The following is a 19,217-nucleotide window of genomic DNA, read 5'->3' as shown; positions in this document are numbered from 1 at the left end:
AGCAAAGCAGCAGGTGTGCCAAAACCATTGTTCAACCTGACAGCCACCACAGTCTGCTTCCTTCACTCCACAGGCTGTTTGTCATGTTTCTCTGGCCTTAAACAGAGAACTCTTTAACCTGGAATCATCCTGTTTGGGTTTTTAAGATACTTTAAACTCTTGAGACCACTGTCATAACCTACAGACATAACTACATCATAAATTAACAATTTCAGAAAACACAAACTTCTGTATATCCACTGCAACACTTCTCCATCAAAAAACCCCAAGAGGTTTCTGAACTGTCAGTAATAATAATAGTAATAAAAAAGCCTACAGCTTCTCTAACTCCCATGAAATACAGTATTCCAGAAAGAGGATGTATAATCTTAGACAACCTCTGAGAGGAACCTTATTAAATAACCAAATGAAGCCAAAATCTTGGGGCCACCATAGTAGTGTGAAGAGGACACTTCTCCCTCCACATGAGTACTCTGGGGCAGGCAGTTCACACCTAGGCTCACAGAAGCAAATTCAGCTCACAAAATTAGCACATTTGGAGAGATGTCAAGAGGGGAGGAGGGGGTTTGCTTTATGTCCTACTAGGTTAGTGACCTGAATCAGCTTATCAAGAAGTTACAGTCAGGGCAAGGACACTGGGACTACATCTCCCAGGTACAGATCAGATGAATCCTGCCTCTGAAGACTATAATCAATGTCTTTGTAATTCTTGTCTGTTTTAGGCTGCCTGAGAAGACATTCCTTAAAAAAACAATCTGGAATGCATTAGAACAGGCAGAATGTTTGTTATACTGAATGTCAAGTATTAGAACTGATAAACAGATTATTCCCCCTTCCTTCTCTGATGACAAAGTCTAGAACTGGATTTATCATTTTGTGGAATTACAACTTCTGCTTAGTATCACTAAATATATCAAAATAGTGTGAGGGGTTTTGTTTCTTTTTTTTCAAATGTAGAAATTTAAACAAATACATACTTTTTGCTAAGCTGAACTGCAAAAAGTATGAAATAGCAGTGACAGACTTCAAACAATCACAAAACTATTACTATTTTTGGAAACAAGATGCTTAATAGAAGGCGGGGGATCAGGAAAACATAAAGGAGGTTGACTTTTATAAATCAGCACATTAAAATAATATAAAAGCTCTGCATATGTTTAGTACCTCATTTCATTATCAACTTTCTGACACAGGATCCAACAAGTAGAGGCAAGGAGAACAACATCTAACTTATCAAAAAAGCAGTCTGGAGCACTTCTGACTGAGTAATTCTTACACCGTAAAATAAGTGGGATGGGAAATGAATTGCCAACATCCTTTCCAGCTGTAACAACTGATATGGTGAGAAGAGATTCTGACAAGTTTTATCTTCAAATTTATCATGGATACTATTAGACAGAAAAAGTTATGGTATGGTAGACCAGAGGCAGCTTATGTCTTAGAAAGTACCTTTCACAGAGGTAGAACATCATAAACAAAGTGTACACATATGAAATACCATTAGCTAGCAGGACTGGAACTCTGAAAAGCAAACTATTAACTAACTGAAGCAATATTCTTTCTTTGTATCTTAGAAACAAAAGCCAGCCACATTGAAAAGCAGAATTTTCTATCTTTCAGTACCATATGTAGGAGAGAATTCCCATGACAACCTGAATTCAATCAAAACAGTCACATTACAGTGGTGGTGATGTTGAATTAAAAATCAGGAAGACCTACCTTCAGACGCTGCTTTCTATTTATTGTGTGAACTCCACAGTGGTATCACAACAGAAGTTGGAGAACAGAGCAAGTTAGGAAAACTGAGGACTCACTGTGAAAGTAACTGCTCTGATTAATACTTGCACAGAAAAATTGTTTAAGGGAGGAGGAAAGAGCTAGAATAGCAGGGGAGGGGATAACCTGCTGTTCAAACAATAGGAAGCTGTTAAAACAAAAAAACAAGGGCCTCCCTAAGCACAGGAAAGTCTCATTCAAAAAGCATTGCCCCCACTGCCACCTACCAGGCAGGCAGCTCTGACAACAGAGATAAGACCTGAGGCCCAGCCCTGCTCACAGACACAACCCCCTCGGACACAGGGCCAGGCAAGGAGGAGGAAGGCTTTCCAAACCCTTTTATAAAAGAGACCAGACTGGGGGCAGAGGAGGGGGAGACAGGGCTGCAAGGGCTGACTTCATTTTACAGCAGCAGCCTGCCTGTGCAAGGCAGGGCTCCCCTCAGTGTGACAAGTGAACTGGAGAGGCTCCTGCAGACTCTGCAGTTAAATGTCAATGATTGTTTTCTCATAGAAGAAATTGACAATCAGGAGCAACATGTCACCGTTTAACAGAAAAAATGGAAAAGACTCAAAAGACAGATTCAGTTTTGGTCCCGCAGTTTACAGCCCTGCAGTTTCAATACAAACTTAAAAGCAGTTTTTCCAAGAACAATTATTGCAGGACACTTCCTGGAACCATCCCCAAAGCCAATCATACAGATCACGGAAAAAAGAAGTTTGTTCAGAAAAACGGCTTCCTATCCCCAAAACCTCCCATAAGCTCAGCATTGGCATTACTACACAATTATTCCCAGACACTCTTACAGTACAGCTCCAGGACAGGGCTGCCATCTGCATTCAGCATCAATTTGTTCTTCTAACACGGTCACGTTTAGAGCACAGACAGGGAGACTTACTGTACATCCAAGACCAAAATAGCTGTAGAGAAAGCTTTGGTTATGTTACCAAAAAAAACCCCCAAACCAATGCACACCATTGTCTTGCTGCCCCAGCACAATATAATGCTAACAGGATCAGACTGAAACATAATAATGCTTTGGACATACATGGAATTGAAGATACTATCCCCACTGGGACCATTTACCTAATAGAAACAAACAATGCAAAAAGGAAGCATTTGGAATACAATTAAACTGGTTTGCCTTAAGAACAATTTAGTCTTGCAGGATAGAAGGGGCAGAGCCAAGTTTTAACCATGTCTTCCCATAATGAGAGACTTCTGGAGGGACAAAAATAGGAGAACAAGAAAGGAAAAAATATAGCAAAAGCACAATAGTCTAAGCAGTTTTAACCTCATGATGCTTCTACACAACTTTTTTTTTTTAAGATTTAGTGTGAGCAAATTTCAAATAAAGTAATTTTCTGAAGTGCACTGACAGTGTCATAATTGTGAACAAAAAACAGTCCAATGTTCAGTAATCATGCTGGGCTCAAAACCTCCTCCACAGCTGTGCGTGGTTAAAGCTGCATGTTAACTCTGTAGCACTCTCCTCAAACAGCTTGTTTCAAGGAAGCCAAATCACTTAAAAACACAATTTGCAACACCAACACAGACTTTTGCCAGGCAAAAGCAATATACCAAACCCCATTTTTAGCAGACAGAAAGAGTGACCAAGTCTTCCAGGTGTCCCACACTATCTCTTGGATCTGCGTGTTTATTCTCAAGTATCTGTGGAATTGTACCAAGAGTAAAGTGGCATTATTTCCACAAAACAATGACCCAAGGTTGGTAAGCATCCTTGCAGAGAAAACACTGGTCTCTACACTCCTTTAGTCCTCCTCCTTCCAAAGCACAAAGCATTTGCCTTTCCTCCTCAGACACAGAGACCACAAGCATCCCCCATGACTCCACTGACCTTCTTGATGAGGTGATGCTGGCCAATGCTCACAAAAGGGCAAAAGCATCTAAATCAGTAACATCAAGAGCTTTGTGGTGCTGATGTTTGCAAATTCCTATTCGCTTCAGCCACAGTTTCCATAATTTTAGAACTCATTTGCAGCTTTTTGATAAAGTGCTTCAGGTCTCCACACATACTTGAGTAACTGCAAGAAATATGGATCCAATTGTGGAAATTTTCAAACACCTGCTTTGACATAATTTTGCACAGTCCCTCAGCATGTGGATAGTGGAGACTACCAGTTACCTGTCTAAACAATAACGAGTTCTTCAATACTTCAGTGCATGAAGAAAGCATGAAAACTATTTCTAAATCTTCCCTTGAAAGCAAGATCAGTTCTGTTTCCATCACACCTAAAATTAAAACTTTTTAGAATCACACAGCAGCAAAGGACAATAAGGGTTTTACTACTAAAACAAATCCCTCTGCATTAGACAGAAAATAGGAGCTCACTCTGTGCTGATGAGGGTCAGACAGTTCAAACTGCAAGCAGGGCTCCATGCCTTGAGCAGAAGCAGGGAGACAGGTCCCCAGCTGAAGAACTACAGGGCTACTGCACTCACGAAAGAAAACTTTGCCAAACATACCAGCTAAGAATCTGACTCACTGCCACAAAACTACTTCTAACATTTCATCTAAATTAGTAGAGCACAGCAACCCTCAAACTGTTCTGGTCAAATACTGCAGCCCTCAGGGCAACTGGGACAGCAATGGTAGCAATTATCCAGCCATCCACACAGCTACCTCAGACAGAAATGAGGCAGGAAAACCAGGCAAGCTAAACCAACAGAGACAAGCCCAAAATCTCTGCCTTCCTTGCTTTTTTGCTTTGGTTCAGACATCAGCAATCTGAAGCAAATGTATTTGCAAATAACCCCATCTGTTAGAAGCATACATGCCAACAGCATACCTTCACAGCTGGCAAGATAGAGATAGCCAAGAAAAATGAAAAAAGTGTAAGTTAAAAAAAAAACCCTGAAGAAAAAGTACAGATGACAGAGCTGAAACAACCATTCTCTTAAGACTGAGAAGAGTTCTTTTCCAAATGTCTACAGTCATATGATTTTGGCTTCCTTCTGCTTTTGCAGATCTTTTAGCTTCCTACCTAGCAAAGGCTATGCTAGCCCTTCCCTTCACCTTCATATAATTACCCACCACAGCACTCCCACTCATAAAGCTGTAAATGCCAGCACACTTAGTACAGTTTAAATACCCTAAGTTTGTCTACATGGAGAAGTTTGTCAGGAATAAATGCTACATGGTAAAGATTAAGTTTCTTGACTGCCAACAAAGAAGTTGGTTGCAGAAGATCCTGCCAAACTTTCACAGATCAGTTCTCACTATTCTCATCTGATGCTGCAGGTGGCAACCAGTGTAGGATCACATTACAAATTGCATGAAAATAATGTGGGTTAAAAATAACCAGAAGATAAAAGTATGAAGCGGGCTACTTTTATAATTTCAGTTATTCAGAATACAGAGTAGTCCTGCAGTATGCACTTTTAAGTGGCACAACATAGATCAGCAAACTACAGAGGGGTACAGGAGCAGAGAAACAGTAGTTACAGCAGCTTCTTTATAAGCTTTGTCACCAAAGTCAAGACACCATGCAGATGCACTAGCCACTAATTTCTAGCCCAGGTAACTTACAGTATGTTCTGTGATACAGCTGTGCCAAGCTGACAGCTGCTACCAGGGCGGATCTGCTCACCATCACGTGCCCGTTCCGCTCCCCTTATGCCAACACTGCTAAGTTTGCAAAATGACGTGTAACAGGACAGCAAAAACCAGTTGGCAAAAAACAACTCTACCAGTGGAAATTTTATTTTTTCATTAGCCTTCTCACTCAAAAGCAGGAAAGTAGGCCGGGTGAACAATGCTTCTTGACAGTGGCCTGTAGTTAGATCCTCCTACCCAGATAACAAAGCTGCCCCTCCATCTGCAGTCAGGTGGCTGTGCAGCAATCGGGAACACAGACGGAAGGCACAGTTTCATTTAACTGAGGGAAACAGCAGACTGTGTCAGTCTGTGTACTTTCCCTGGCCTCACACTCCCACTGCTTTCAAGAACTGCATTGAGCTGTGAGCCACTTGCAGGAGCCACTTCAACCAAGAGCTGAACAGGGAGAGAGCAGGAGCACCCAGTCCAGACCCAGCCACCTGCCCTGCCCTGCCCTGTCGTTAAGCAGCCACAGTGAAGCTGCACGCCAGGAGAGAGAACTGATGCAAAGTAATCCCCCCGGTTAACCTTTTCTAGCCTTCTTCTTTTGAGTAAGCACATTGTTCTGGGACAGTAGTTTTTAACTTGGAGAATGCATCCCCTGGATTTTTAAGAAGTCTGAAAACAGATGTTTACCTGCTTCACTGAAAATCTCTGAGGTCAAAAAAGTTAATTCTGTGGTTAGAAAGCAGTGACCATCAACAATTTCTTTTCTGGGGTCTGAGGAGAGTGAAGAAGGCGGGTTAAGAAAGAGAAGCTCATGTTGCCACATCAGCAGTGCAATTTTCAAGAGGATGGAAAAAAGACCAAAAAAATCTAACAACAGTTTTAACAAACTTTAGGGCAATGTGTTCAAACATATTGGGCAAATACATATGCTGTACTCAGCTGACCTTTCCCACATGGCATGACAACTGTTTAAATAAGGTCTGGGGAGTGGGGAGGCACAGCAAAATCTTGCTTTTACTTCATCAACATAACTTTAGACTCAAATGGACTCATATTAAAAAAAAAAAATCCATTCTGTTTTCTCTTACCATCCCAGTTACTCTTCTTTATTAAAGTTAGGTAACCCAGAGCTATTCAAAATATTGTAAATTACAAGACAAGCAAAAATCTTTTTTTGCCTTTTCTCATATAAAAGAAAAACCAAACCAAGCATAGTGATGTTTTGGTAGCTACCAAAAGAGAATCAGAAATATTTTTCAAGACTACTCAGGCACTGACTAATGTGAGGACAAAGCTTTTACGCCCCCACTTTCCTTCAGCCTCCCAGCTGCTCATTCTCATCCTTGTGCAACCCTTCAACATGGCAACACAACAACCTGGTCAGGGTAAACGGCAGCCAGGTGGAAAGACGGGCCAGGGTGGTTTGAAGTCAGATCTGTTCCTCAACGTTCCCTACAAAGCCTCCACAAGCATTTTCTGTGTGGAGCAACTTGGGGTGCTAGAACCACTTAAATTAGTTTAGACTACATCTGTTCGAGTAAAATCTAAACTAGCTTTAGAAACAAGCTTGGGAGCAATGAAGTGGAAACAGTTCCTTCATAGGTGAAGTCCAGTCATTGCTATCAAGAGTACTATTGTCATAATTCCATTACAAACCCTATACTTAGACAAACGAATCTGGCTCATTTATAATCTTAAGAGTAAAAAGTTGGTATATACACTCAATATTTTCCCCTTAACTGATAAAAGCTATTTTATTTCTTATGTTTATGTGCTACAAGGCAGAGTGCTCCTCATCAAAACTAGTCTTTCTTTTGGCAGATGACTTAAACAAACAAAAAATAAATACTGGGAGAAAAACAAAGTGCTAATACCCTCAGCACATTACTATGAACATATCCTGCTAGCAATTTGACTTTCTACATCTAGGAACTCTTAAGAGTGACTCAAACTAGTTTTACCTGTAGCACTGGGAAGTCTCGAAGACTACAAAAGCCGGGGTTTAAAAGTTACCCAAAGACAAGCAAGAATCTAAATACCACTCTTTACCACAGAGGTAACACCACAAATACCACAAATAACTGCACTTCTTGTTTCTAATACTCTCCCAAAACCACCACAAAAATAAGACAAGCAATTCTATTGCGACTGCCAAACACATTGCACTGTGTTTAATCCATCCTGCTTTTTGTGACTCGCACCTCAGTAAGTGGACCCAAGCCAACAGAATGTTTTATAAATACCCTATAAAAAAGGTCTTCTTGACTGCAAGTAAGACACCAGGTCATAGATGCCTGTTAATCAAGCAAAGCACTAAATTAAATTTCTTGGTCAAAGCATGAGCACATTCTTTGAGTGACTGTGATGCCATGCTGTGTTCAAAGCATCTCCTGTCACCTCTGCAGCTGGGAAAGACACACATACAGAGTTTTCTGCCTTAAGAGGCATGGTACAAAATCATTTTCCTGTAGAAAAAGGAATTTCCTTATTAGTATGATCACAGGTTATTGAGGAATTAATTTGACTAAGTTTGACTAAGTCAGGAATCAGGAAACTTTTCCTACATAAAGCACACATATGGCACAGAACCAGCATAACCAGAGTGATATATCTGTATCCATTTTTCCTACGCCAGTCAAGAACTTACATAATTTTGTGACCCTAAATTACAGCACACAACCTGTAAACCTTGAATCTTAGCAACGCTGTGATACTTGACAAAACGCTTGCAAGAAGTCTTGAGAAAGGAAATTGTGCAAGTTTGTTTCACCTGCCTGCATCAAATAAAACCAATGCTTTCCAGCCTCTTATCTGACACAAAAAGGAGATGAGAGGTTGAAGGTGTAAGATTCACTTTGGAAAATATCTTGCATCACTGTGAAACCCACATGAAAGTAAGCCTGGCTGTATTACTTTTTTTTGTATCACTTAATTTAATAGAAAAACAAGATCACAAAGCCATAGTAATGGAGAAGATAATGAGATTCATAAAATATTCTCTTCCACAATTTCACATTCAGCATTAATTATTTTTCTGTTCTGTTTTATTTGTGTCCTATGACTGAAGCTTGGCATAATGATATGCAGTCAGGATGTACATATATAGCATGGAACTCCCAAGAGCACTTAAATCCATGCCACAACACTGAAGAGCTGAAAACAAAAGTCAATGCCACACAAGATTCCAGGAATCCTCCCAATCACTATGGGGAATTAGTATCTTAAATCAACTTTTATTTTCAATTCATAAAACTAAGTCCTCTATGAAAACATGTCATTAGAAAGAAGAGAGGAAGTAACAACAACTCTTGAATCAGCTTTCTTTTCACCTTGAAATATTCTCTAATGATTTCATTAGAGCAGCCATCACTTCTAAAAATTTCATGCACCTACAAAAGCTGTTGCAGATGCTTACATTTCAGTGACTTTTTCAACAGTATACACAACCACATCTCATGATGGCTATTGTTTATTTCACAGCCAGTGAAATTAAACCGGCTTAAGATGCTAAGTATGAACACGAAAGGTAAGAAATAAGTGATGACATCCAGAGGAAACAGTAAGCCACTTGCCAAAAATCTATGAAAAGTCACATCTGTCACAGTAATAGGTCCTGTAATGAAAAAAATACACTTAAAAGTTAAAAAGATTTTCAGGTAGAAAAGTAATTGACCAGATTGCACCCTGTGGACTAATCCTGCCATGCCCTGGATTACCTACTTGTTCACCTTAGCCTGGTGTCCCATGGAACATCCCACTGGACTACAAGCCTGCTTCTGACACAACACCCATACTGTCTGCATAAATATGGAAGAAAAAAAAGAAAAAAGAGTAGTAACACTAGCATAATGTGTCATTCACTCCATTTCCTCTCCCCGAGTTGTAAGGCACACACGAAGAGCAAGTATACATTAACAGACCTAAAGACTCCACTGGTCTTAAAGCATGCCAGATTAACATATTCATCCCTTTAAAAAGCCCACTGTTAATATGTCATTTGGGATGATGCATTTTCCAGGACAAAGGCCATCAGGGCTGAATTATCTATGCAGGATGCCCTCTACAAAGACCAATACAGAATACCAAGTAGTATATAAACATCAGCAGCTAAATTTAGAGAGCAAAACCATCACCCATTGAATACTGATTAGACTGAAATGCTATCAAGACAATAGAAAAAAGAAACCTGCAGAATGATGGATTCTGAGGTATGCATTCAAAACCAAAAATAGCACATCTCTTAACATATACATATATCCATACAAGTATTTTTGTTTATTTAAACAAAGACTTACTCCAGAACCCTGCTCTGCAAGATTAGAAGAGACTACATCTACTTTGGAATCCAATGCAAAAAATTAGATGTGGTAGAGATGGGCATTTCCAAATCAGGACTTCAAAGAGAAGTCAGCCTACATTTTTAGCATAAGAATGCCCAAGAGACTTCTCTAGTTCTTAAGAACCAAGCCTGCTAAACCCATGCTTTACTTGGTCATATCCTTCTGCTACCCAGAAAATTACAGAGGTTCTCCTGCCAACTTTATCTTCACATGATGATTCCCCTGAGCAGGGAATTTTTTTCTTTATTTCTGCCAACTTTAACTTGTCTGGTGAAAAGTGAACATATAGCCAGAAATTAGAACTACAGATATGAAAATTAAATGAATGTTCAAAGAAAGATTTCAATGACTCCCCTCACCTTATAAAGAAAAAAAATCCCAACCAACCAATAAAAAATACAAAACCAAAAGCCCCAAACAAAGCTACAAGCAATCCTTTGCCTTTCTTCTCCAGAACCAGCAAACACAATTTCTATGCATACCAATAATTAGGCGGTGTGAATTCCCCACGGGCGTACACATTCCCACCTAACTGGCAAAAGGTCTAGTCCCTTTTCCACGCAGGGGGGATATAATCCTCCACTGGCAAGGCAGGAAGAGCAGCTCTGTGACATTTGACATCCCTTCTCTAGTCCCAGCCCGAGCGTTTGGATTTGCCTTCATTTTCCCAAGTATAAAGAGTAGAATTTCGCGCAGCACTTTCCATCAAGGACAGTAGGTACACAGCACAATTCATCATCATGGAAAACACAATCAACTAAGGCAGTATCTGCTGCTCACTTACTATCTAAGCAACAGTTTAAACAAGCAAATACAAATGAAACATACAACATAACGGATGGCCGTATTCAAATACAAATGAAACATACAACATAATGGATGGCCGTATTACCAAAAAAACCCAACCAAAAAACCCCAATTAAATCTGCAAATAATTAAACACCCTGCACACAGCACATTTTTCCCACCTAGCCTGCTGAAGGAGAAAGCCTTTCACGTGCTCGTACGGCAGGCAGCCCCACACAAACCAAGCCGACACCTGCTGCAGCGGCCCCGCACCGAGCCCTTTCCCGCCGCTCCCGGCCCGCGCGGCCCCGCGCGCTCTCCGCCGCCCCGCGCACGTGCGCAGCCGCCGCCGCCCCGTCCCGCGGTGCGGGCAGCGCGAGCGGGAGCCGCGGCCCCGCCCCATGACGTCATCGCTCCGGCCGCGCACCTGATCCCCGGCAGGTCGCGCCTTAAAGGGGCCGCTGCGGCCGCAGCCCCGCGGAGAAGGCCGGCGGCAGCGACGGCCGCGCTCGGGAAACAGCCGGCTTCCCCCGCAGGGTACGCCGTGCCGCCCCGCGGCTTCCAGCGCCTCTCCGCCACCTCTCGGCACCGCCGAGAGACCCTTCGGCCGCACCCTGCCCACGGACGCCTGCAGCCCTCCTCCCCGGAAAGAACTACCGCAGGGTGCCGATTATGGAAATAATTTGGGCGAGCAAACCACTCAGCTGGTGGATTTTAGCAACGCACTTCAAATCCTTTCCCATTCTTTCCACAGCTCTTTTTCAGAGGCGGCCGTGGCCACAGTAGGATGTGCCTCTCTGATTCTTCCCATCCAAGAATCTAAAGAGCTACATTTTCTACGAACATGACGGCCACAGCTTTCCTCTTTTACCCCAGAACCACAATCCCAGTCTGCCCATCGGTAAAGGACAGCTTGACCATTCTCAGCATCATGTTCAGCACGACGCTGAACAAGAACTGCTGCATTTCTGCCAGGAGAAACCAGCCAATGTAACATGGTAAAAAACTGAGAGCCACTTAGTTTGTGTCATCAACAAACAAGACACTCAAAATGCAATTGGGGCAAATCAAACTTATCACTATCCTCATCCCTAATCAAAATCAATTGTCCTCTTACCATGCTCAGTGATCCTCTGTACTAAGGAAATTTGCTGGAGGACAAGAGACCTTTAAATCAGTATTTGCATCACTTCAACTCAAGACAGGCAAATAACATGAAATGGGGAGAGAGGATAATGAAATGGAAGACACAAATACTAAAGGTTCCTACTCAAAACATAAATTTGAACAGAAACATGGCAGTTTCTATACTGCCATCGTTCTTATTTCTATCTACACACATCTATTTATATCCTATTTAATCCATACATAAAAATACTATGAAATTAGTATTTTCAGACATGAAAATACTTCACTCTCACTTAAACCTCAGGGAGGTTGCTGGCAATCTCAAGGTGCAAGCACTTTTTGAATTCTCTTACTCACTACTGTTATCAGCCACCAGTCTAGACAGACTACCAGGATTAACCATCATGTCTTCCAACTTTCAGGGCAACTTCATGCAAATGAATTCATCTCTGTCTGCTCCAATTCCTCATCTGTAAAGACACAAATGACACTTACTATCCTAATTCTCATGCATGCTCGCAGGGATAGTTCCTCCTTGTAGATATCAAAAATGAAGTGATAGAGCAGAGTGTCACTCATCCTGCAACTAGTATCAAAAAGCTTTTATTTAGCCTTCTACAGCTGTTTCCAAATAATTATTTGATTCTGCAAAAGTTCCCCTTTTTCTTTGTTTCTGTGTATGGGTTCCATCAACAATTACACCAGCACTCATCAAAAACTATGTTGGCCATTGGAAGTACAGCATTCAGAAAAGAGGAGACAATTCTGCCGTGCATATGGGAACAGGCTGAATTGTACTTCAACAAAACGTATTATAACCTCATACATAAGCTTTTGCTTCTTGCTTTGTTAATAAGGAGATACCATAAATATACATGTAATCAGATACTTCAATTCCATTCAACTCTTGTTTTCCCTTACAGAGATTATGGCTTCCCCCCTCCCATGACATTTGTAGGCATCCAGATGTCCAAAACCATTTTCTTTATGTTTAGACCCCTTTCTTTCCTCCCTGCCCCCATTTCCCTGAGTACTTATAAAATCTGTGTTTCTACTCTAGTGAGCTTAGTTGCCTAAGATTACTATACTAAATAATCCGGACTATTTTCCAGAAAATTATGAATGTGATACGCGTGTTTTCTAAAATAGAATTTCACTTTCATACTAATCTCAGATTGCATGTGGACAGAAGTTATACAATCTTATTTTATTTAGGTACTTAAAAAAAAAAAGTAAATGCTTAATGCTTCTAGAACTAAGGCATCTCATCCCTTCAGCTCCCTAGGCTATTATTCAAATGTGAAAATTTTTTTGCTTTTTATCTTTCATTCTAAGGTGAGAAAGTGTGTGGAACAATCTAAACAGTTATACTACACTATAATTAAAAAACTCTACTTATTGTCAAAAGCTAGGTTGCCAGTTCATTAGTGCTAGTTTCAATTCAGCACCTCATTTGCTAAAACATATATGGCAAACACGTAGTGGGATTTTATTTTAAAGTATACAGACTTAACTATTGATAACAATAAATGTGGAACTTAAATACACTCAAATATACTTTTCCCTAAATAAAAGTAGCTTTAATTGTATTTTAAAAAAATAATCCCTTGTTTGATTGTTGTCCATCCTGTTTGGTGTCTTTTTGATCACTGAGCTCCCACCCTCAGAGAGATGTCTGTGCAACTTCAATTGGAGCCTGGAAGTCAGCTCTTCACAGCTGACAGATCAACTATTGTCTGTGACATGTTTGCAGTGCTATTGCTTATCCACACTATTGTGTTGCCTTCCTGTTGCCTTCCCCTAGAACTAATAAATTAAACCAACATATTTACACATATTACCATCCAACACAGCTATCCCACTCACAGTGTTGAATAAGTAAGACTTAATAAGTAAGTCTTACTTACTGAGTGCAGCTCAGTTGTCTTGCACAGTGAAATCATGACAAAAATCACTTCTGAACTTTATGTATGGAACACTGGATTTTGTACCCACACTTCAATAGCTTAAATAAATTTAGTGTACTTTTAGTCCTCTAAATAAATTGATCTCACTTAGGAGCACTTAGCTACTAAGTTTCTAATGTAACATGAACTTCATTTACTTCTGTTGCAACAAGATAATTCAAACTGCACTTCACAGTGAAAGGGGCTGCAGCTGTCTTACTAAATTTCAAGTTTGGATTGTAATTCTGCTACAGAGTCTTCATAACACCACATTTTATGCTTATAAATAAAGCTTCTATTATGCTTTTTAATGTTATCCTACAAAGAAACAGACAAATACTAGGTACTATGACATCCAATAGCCTAATCCAGCATTCCACACTGAGCAGCATTTTTCCTCCATCAAATAAAGCAAAGCAAAAGTAATTTTGTTGGTCCGAAGTTAATTGTCTTCACTAAGTCAAGCACAGAAAGTACAACATGATGCAACATAAACAGTAGGTAAGACAGGTCTGTGCTTCCTCAGTAGATTTGCAAATGCAGCTAAACAAGGAACTCCAGTTCCAGAAACCTACATAATTTAAGGCATGTACATTCCAGGTCTAAGAAAAAATAAAGCCTAAATTTTCTGATCTGCCTATGGCTTTCAAAAACAATAGATAAGATGCAACATGAAATTATCCATTGATGAGCAGCCTTTGCTGCTGTAAATTTCATTCCAACCATGCAAGGGAAAAGCAGCTCTTGCGTCCTAACCTCAGGCACTGGCATCAGCTCAGCTCCAGCTCAGCAGCATCACAGCACTCCTAAACCCCAGGCCTTCTTAAGTACATCATTTGAATCACACCAAATGCTGGTTTGGCCTCCTACACCCAGTACTTAGAGCTGGTTGATGAGGCTGCAACATCCTGCAAGTTCCATACTACAGCATCTCTTTATTACACATTCCTCCTACGTAGCAGTCTTACCCTCCATTTCCAGTGGCAGATGCTATTGGCATTCTCTCTGAGGCTTAGTATTTGGGGCATATTTTTCAAAGATTATTTTATCACTGAGTCTTCATGGACAATAACTGTCTTACTTTGCATTCCACTACAGTAAGGGTCCTCATTTATTCCTAGTATCGATATCACCTATTAGATTCATACAGCTAACTCTACATTTTCTACTTTAAAGCAAGAGTTTCTGGCTCTGGTGGTTAAAAATTATACCATTAAAATATGGCCATAGCTTGAAAAAGCACCAATCTGTGAGTTTTCCACATAGATTTGTCTGGAAATTTGAAAGCTGATTATCAATATTTAAATAAGCAATGTCAACAGTAACTTTTCTTGCAGATAATATGGACACAAACATCCATCTAGGAAAGCAAGTTATGTGACACAGTACAAATAATAAAATTTACAGCACTTAGCCCAAAACAGTAGCAGAGGAGAAAGAGAGAGGGGAGTTCAAATGATCCCCTCAAAACCAAAACAAATATTTTCAAGTCAGCCTGATCCTTTCTGTAAAATGCAAAAAACCTCTACCTCTTAAAAGCTCCAGAGTGTCTCGCTGCAGGATGCTGGACTCCTAATGCTTCCATATCATACATCTGTCTTGTGTGTAAAGACTGCCCATGAGAGAAAGGAAGGGAAATATTAGGCAAAAACATAAATTGAAAAGAGCTCTTAATAAGTTATTAGAGAGAAGGAATACTGAAATGCTGGCATTTCCTTCACATTTACTTAAACAAAAAGCTCCATTAAAAAGCGCTTGGAGCTGTGACAAATTCCATTCTCAGGCGCAAAATTCAGGTTTGGCCGGCTACACTGTACACAGGCTGCTGGCTTTGACTCACAAAATCTCTCTGAGCAAACAGAAACTAAAAATGCTAAGTAAGGTAATTTCCAACTGCGATGATTAAAGACACATATTCCAGGGTATAACAATGCACATAGAGACTCGAAGTATACTAACAACATATGTTACACCCCCAGGTAACTGAAGCTTGTATTCATTTCTTGGTGGAGAAATAGACAATGGAAACTGGGAAAGATTTTATAAACAAAACAATTACCGACAGTACACTCCTTGTTTTCATATGCTAATAATACGTCCAGTACCCAAAATGCTGGAGAAACAAGTGAAGTCATTATGAAAATGAGAAAGAAACAAAAGTTAACTACTGACAGGCTTGTTAAGGGCCCTTGAAAAGGAAAAAAGAGCTGAAAATCTTGTGTGGTACAACTCTTACTTGCATAGTGAGACATCAACAAAAAAAAAGATGAGGCTACTGAGTTAGATAGAGGACGCTAGAACTCAAAGGACTGGCAATATGGAGACGGATTGCATCACAATTTTGTAATGAGAATACTGTCACAGGGTAAATTGTTTCCATGTACAAAGTGTTCATTTTTTACTCGGTAACATTCCAAAGGCTATACGTTCATCAATCTTAAAATAATGTTGTTGTTCAAAAAACAGCTAAATAAAATTCTTGAGGAGAAAGAACACTCAGCTATCTCAGCAACTGGTCCTTTGTTCATGATGAGACCTAAGATATGGATTTTGCAACATTTTAAGATCACTCATCTTTCCCTTTTTCTCATGGATGGGCTTTATACCAAACAACTTCCTACCTTCCTGAAATTGCCTACCACATATACACAAAATTATGCCTTCTGGTTCTCTTTTTGTCACTTGCACACTCACTCCTCTGCCCAGTTCAAATTATTTCAGTCATTCCAATTAGGACTCATTTTCTAGACCTCAAATTATTTGATTACTCTTCTCCCAAACTCTGCTCAGGTGAACTCTATTTCATTTGGGCATTTACCCTAGTGAGATGCAACACTTCAACAGAGGACGTACTCATGGATAAAGAAAAAACAGAAAAAGACTGTTCTGTATCTTTTTATCCCTCTGTATAAATTTAGGCCTTTTACATCAGGAATTCTGGAGAATTATCATCTAATCACTTGTTCCCTACAGTCTAATTCTGAATTCATGATTTCTCTTAAGTGTAGAACTTCAATCTGTCACTATTTATCTCCTAAGATTTTTTAAAACTTCTCAAAATAATTTTGTGCTCATAAAATTGTGTCCTATGTATATATATTCCCTCCAAGTTTCAGGGGCATTTTTTAGTTAATCAATTTTGTAAGCACACTCTCTATTCTATCATCAAGGTCATTAACAAGAAGATTGAAATGAAGCAGAATGAGTACAGACTCAACAGACCGTGGCAGATCCGCATTCAATACAACCATTTCATTCTGACAGACGATCATTAGTAACCACCTACTAGGCACAGTCATCCACCAAGTCTTGCTCCTACTCTACAAGAGTTTCTTTCAGGTCACATTTCTTCACTTGTTTGCAGTATTATAGCAAGAAACACTGCCAAAGAACTCACTAACATGAAAAATACTAACAGTCACACTTTTCTTGTCAATTCTCTGGCCTTATTTTGTCATGTTACAGAAGAACATTAGACTGGCATGACTATTTACTCTTCCTAAATTCATCATGCTTGTGCCTCACGTTCCTGTTGTCTCCCTGAGGCTTATACTTTTTGCAAGAATTTGTTCAAAATGTGGAAGACAGGAGACAGGAAATTATAAACCTTTCCTCTCTTTTTATTTTCAAGTGTTCCAGCATCTCAAAGGGCAGTTAGCTGTACTGAGATAGCTTCCATCACTTTTTTTTTCCTTAACCAAAGTATGCATGCCATCAGGATCCAACCCAATAAATAACCTACCCCAGTAGGTTCTGCGTACTAAAAAGTAGGTGTTTTATTTCCTCCTTCTGCTAACTGCTGCTCATTTATACTCCTCTTCTGGTTATGCTTTCAGGGTATTTCCACAGCTCTTACTTCTAGTCCATCTCAGAAACCTGTGTCGCCTATGAAACCCGCTCCTTGCAGAGCCATGGCTCTGTGGCTGCTGGGAGAGCACTGCGGCGAGTGCCGCTCAGCGGGCAGCGACGCTCCGGGGCTGGCCCGGCCGTGCGCCCCTCCGGAAAGCTCGGCCCTGCACAAGGAAGGGGCGCTTCCCACTGGGCTGGCCACCCCCAGTGCAGAGCCAGCACAGGAGAGCTGCACTAAGGCAGGAACAGAACCAGAGCTCTGCAATCCACTTAACAATCACACCAGCAAGGGGAGAACAATTACCAGATCGTTTGCAGCATATTAGCGTCGTTTCTGTGTCCATTATGAAATCTGTCTCTACAGCCACCCCGGCAGACGGAGCTGGGTTGGATGGGACACACACACACAGAGTACTTTGTTCACAAAATTCATGCATATACACTGAACAAGGGATTGCAGATTAAAAAAAAAAAAAAAAAAAAAAAAAAGAAAAAAAAAAAAAAGAGAAAAAAAAACCAAACAAACCAGGATTAAGCCTGACACAAATGATCCTGCAGATACGATGGCTCTCTGTGTTGACAGCCCAGCATACAAACCCAGCAACCCTTCTGTACGTTCCCACATTGTTGTACTATTACTTTTAAAACGTTAGTAATTTGATGTCCTTGTCCAAAATTAAACTGCATAATAATACCCTTATTATAGTACATGTATATGTGGCAGTTTAAGATGTAAATATTTGATTACGTTATTTTAAAATAATAACAAAGAACAGGAAGAAAAAAGTTTAAAATACATGAGTTAAAGATAACTAATACCTATGTTTTCTTAAGTGTATTGTAGGTTATTCACCATGCACCCAAATTGTTTATTTCCTTTTCAGAAAAATTATACAATGACTACATAAAAATGAAAAACTGTTCATTATCTTTCGTGTACACTAAGGCTACTCATAGCCTTCTAGCCCTTCCCTTCATCTGAGTTTAATCTTCCCAAAAATATCAGAGACCAAAAGAAGTAAGATAGTGTAATACAACCGTAAATTAATAAAAACACTTAGGATGCAAAAGTATCTACAAAATTAATTAGTTCCCCTAAGATTATCCAAAATTCATCTGACACATTGTATGATGTTATGACAATACTTTATAAAACAGCAGAGCAAAATCCAACAAGTTTAACATCAGAAGAAAAAAAAATAAAAAATACTATTTGTGTAGGTGAATGTAGCAAATGAATGCTTAGCTGTTGGGGAGTACCTGACATGATTTCATTAAAAGTGCAAAAACTAATGTTTTTGAAAAGGAAAAAAATACCATCACAGACATGCCTGCTTTATCCCCCTCAGAAGGAAAAAGCTAAACCACTGATTTATCATGACTTAACAAGATACTGACCACCAGCCGAGCTGCATTAACCGACTAATGCACTTCTAGTCCAATTACCCTGAGAAGCAAAACAACTTAGTATAAACCACTAGTGAATTAACGATATGTATTCTCAGTGAAATCTCAGACAACATAACAAAAGAAAATTTACATTGAAACTGGTCAGTCACTAATTTACATCCTATTTCATTTTTTCCTGATGAGATAAAGTAGTTTACAAGGACAAACATTCAGGTTTCAACTGGTGGGATTTCAGAGAAGGATTTTCTTTGTTTGCTTATTTGCTTTCTTACTATAGGCACACTAAAGGATTAATCTTTGGAAGGTAGTAAAAATGTTACAAATAATATTAATCTTGAACACTAACATTGTTCACTAATCACAACTAAATCACTAATGAGATGGTATTTTACTGGCCAATTTGAAGTGGGCTAG

General features: G+C 39.8%; 1 protein-coding gene across 10 annotated transcripts in view; it reads right to left on the bottom strand.

Moving 5' to 3' along the window:
• USP54 (ubiquitin specific peptidase 54) overlaps nt 1-19,217 on the bottom strand; it is a 94,678-nt gene that overhangs the window by 61,400 nt on the left and 14,061 nt on the right. For 4 of the 10 annotated variants that reach the window (XR_005952688.1, XM_041404868.1, XM_041404863.1 and 1 more), the window contains exon 1: nt 10,653-10,807. The exons of 3 other annotated variants lie outside the window; for them this stretch is intronic. The gene's annotated coding sequence lies outside the window, so the exon portion shown is untranslated. Of the gene's footprint in view, nt 1-10,652; nt 10,809-19,217 lie in introns of those variants that run through there. 3 more of the 10 variants (XM_041404872.1, XM_041404870.1, XM_041404871.1) reach the window with 3 other exon arrangements.

This window comes from Onychostruthus taczanowskii, unplaced genomic scaffold, assembly GCF_017590055.1.
Source record: "Onychostruthus taczanowskii isolate IOZ18803 unplaced genomic scaffold, ASM1759005v1 scaffold22, whole genome shotgun sequence".
NCBI lineage: Eukaryota > Metazoa > Chordata > Aves > Passeriformes > Passeridae > Onychostruthus > Onychostruthus taczanowskii.
The sequence above is the reverse complement of the archived record's forward strand: the minus strand, read 5'-3'. Positions and strand labels throughout refer to the sequence as shown.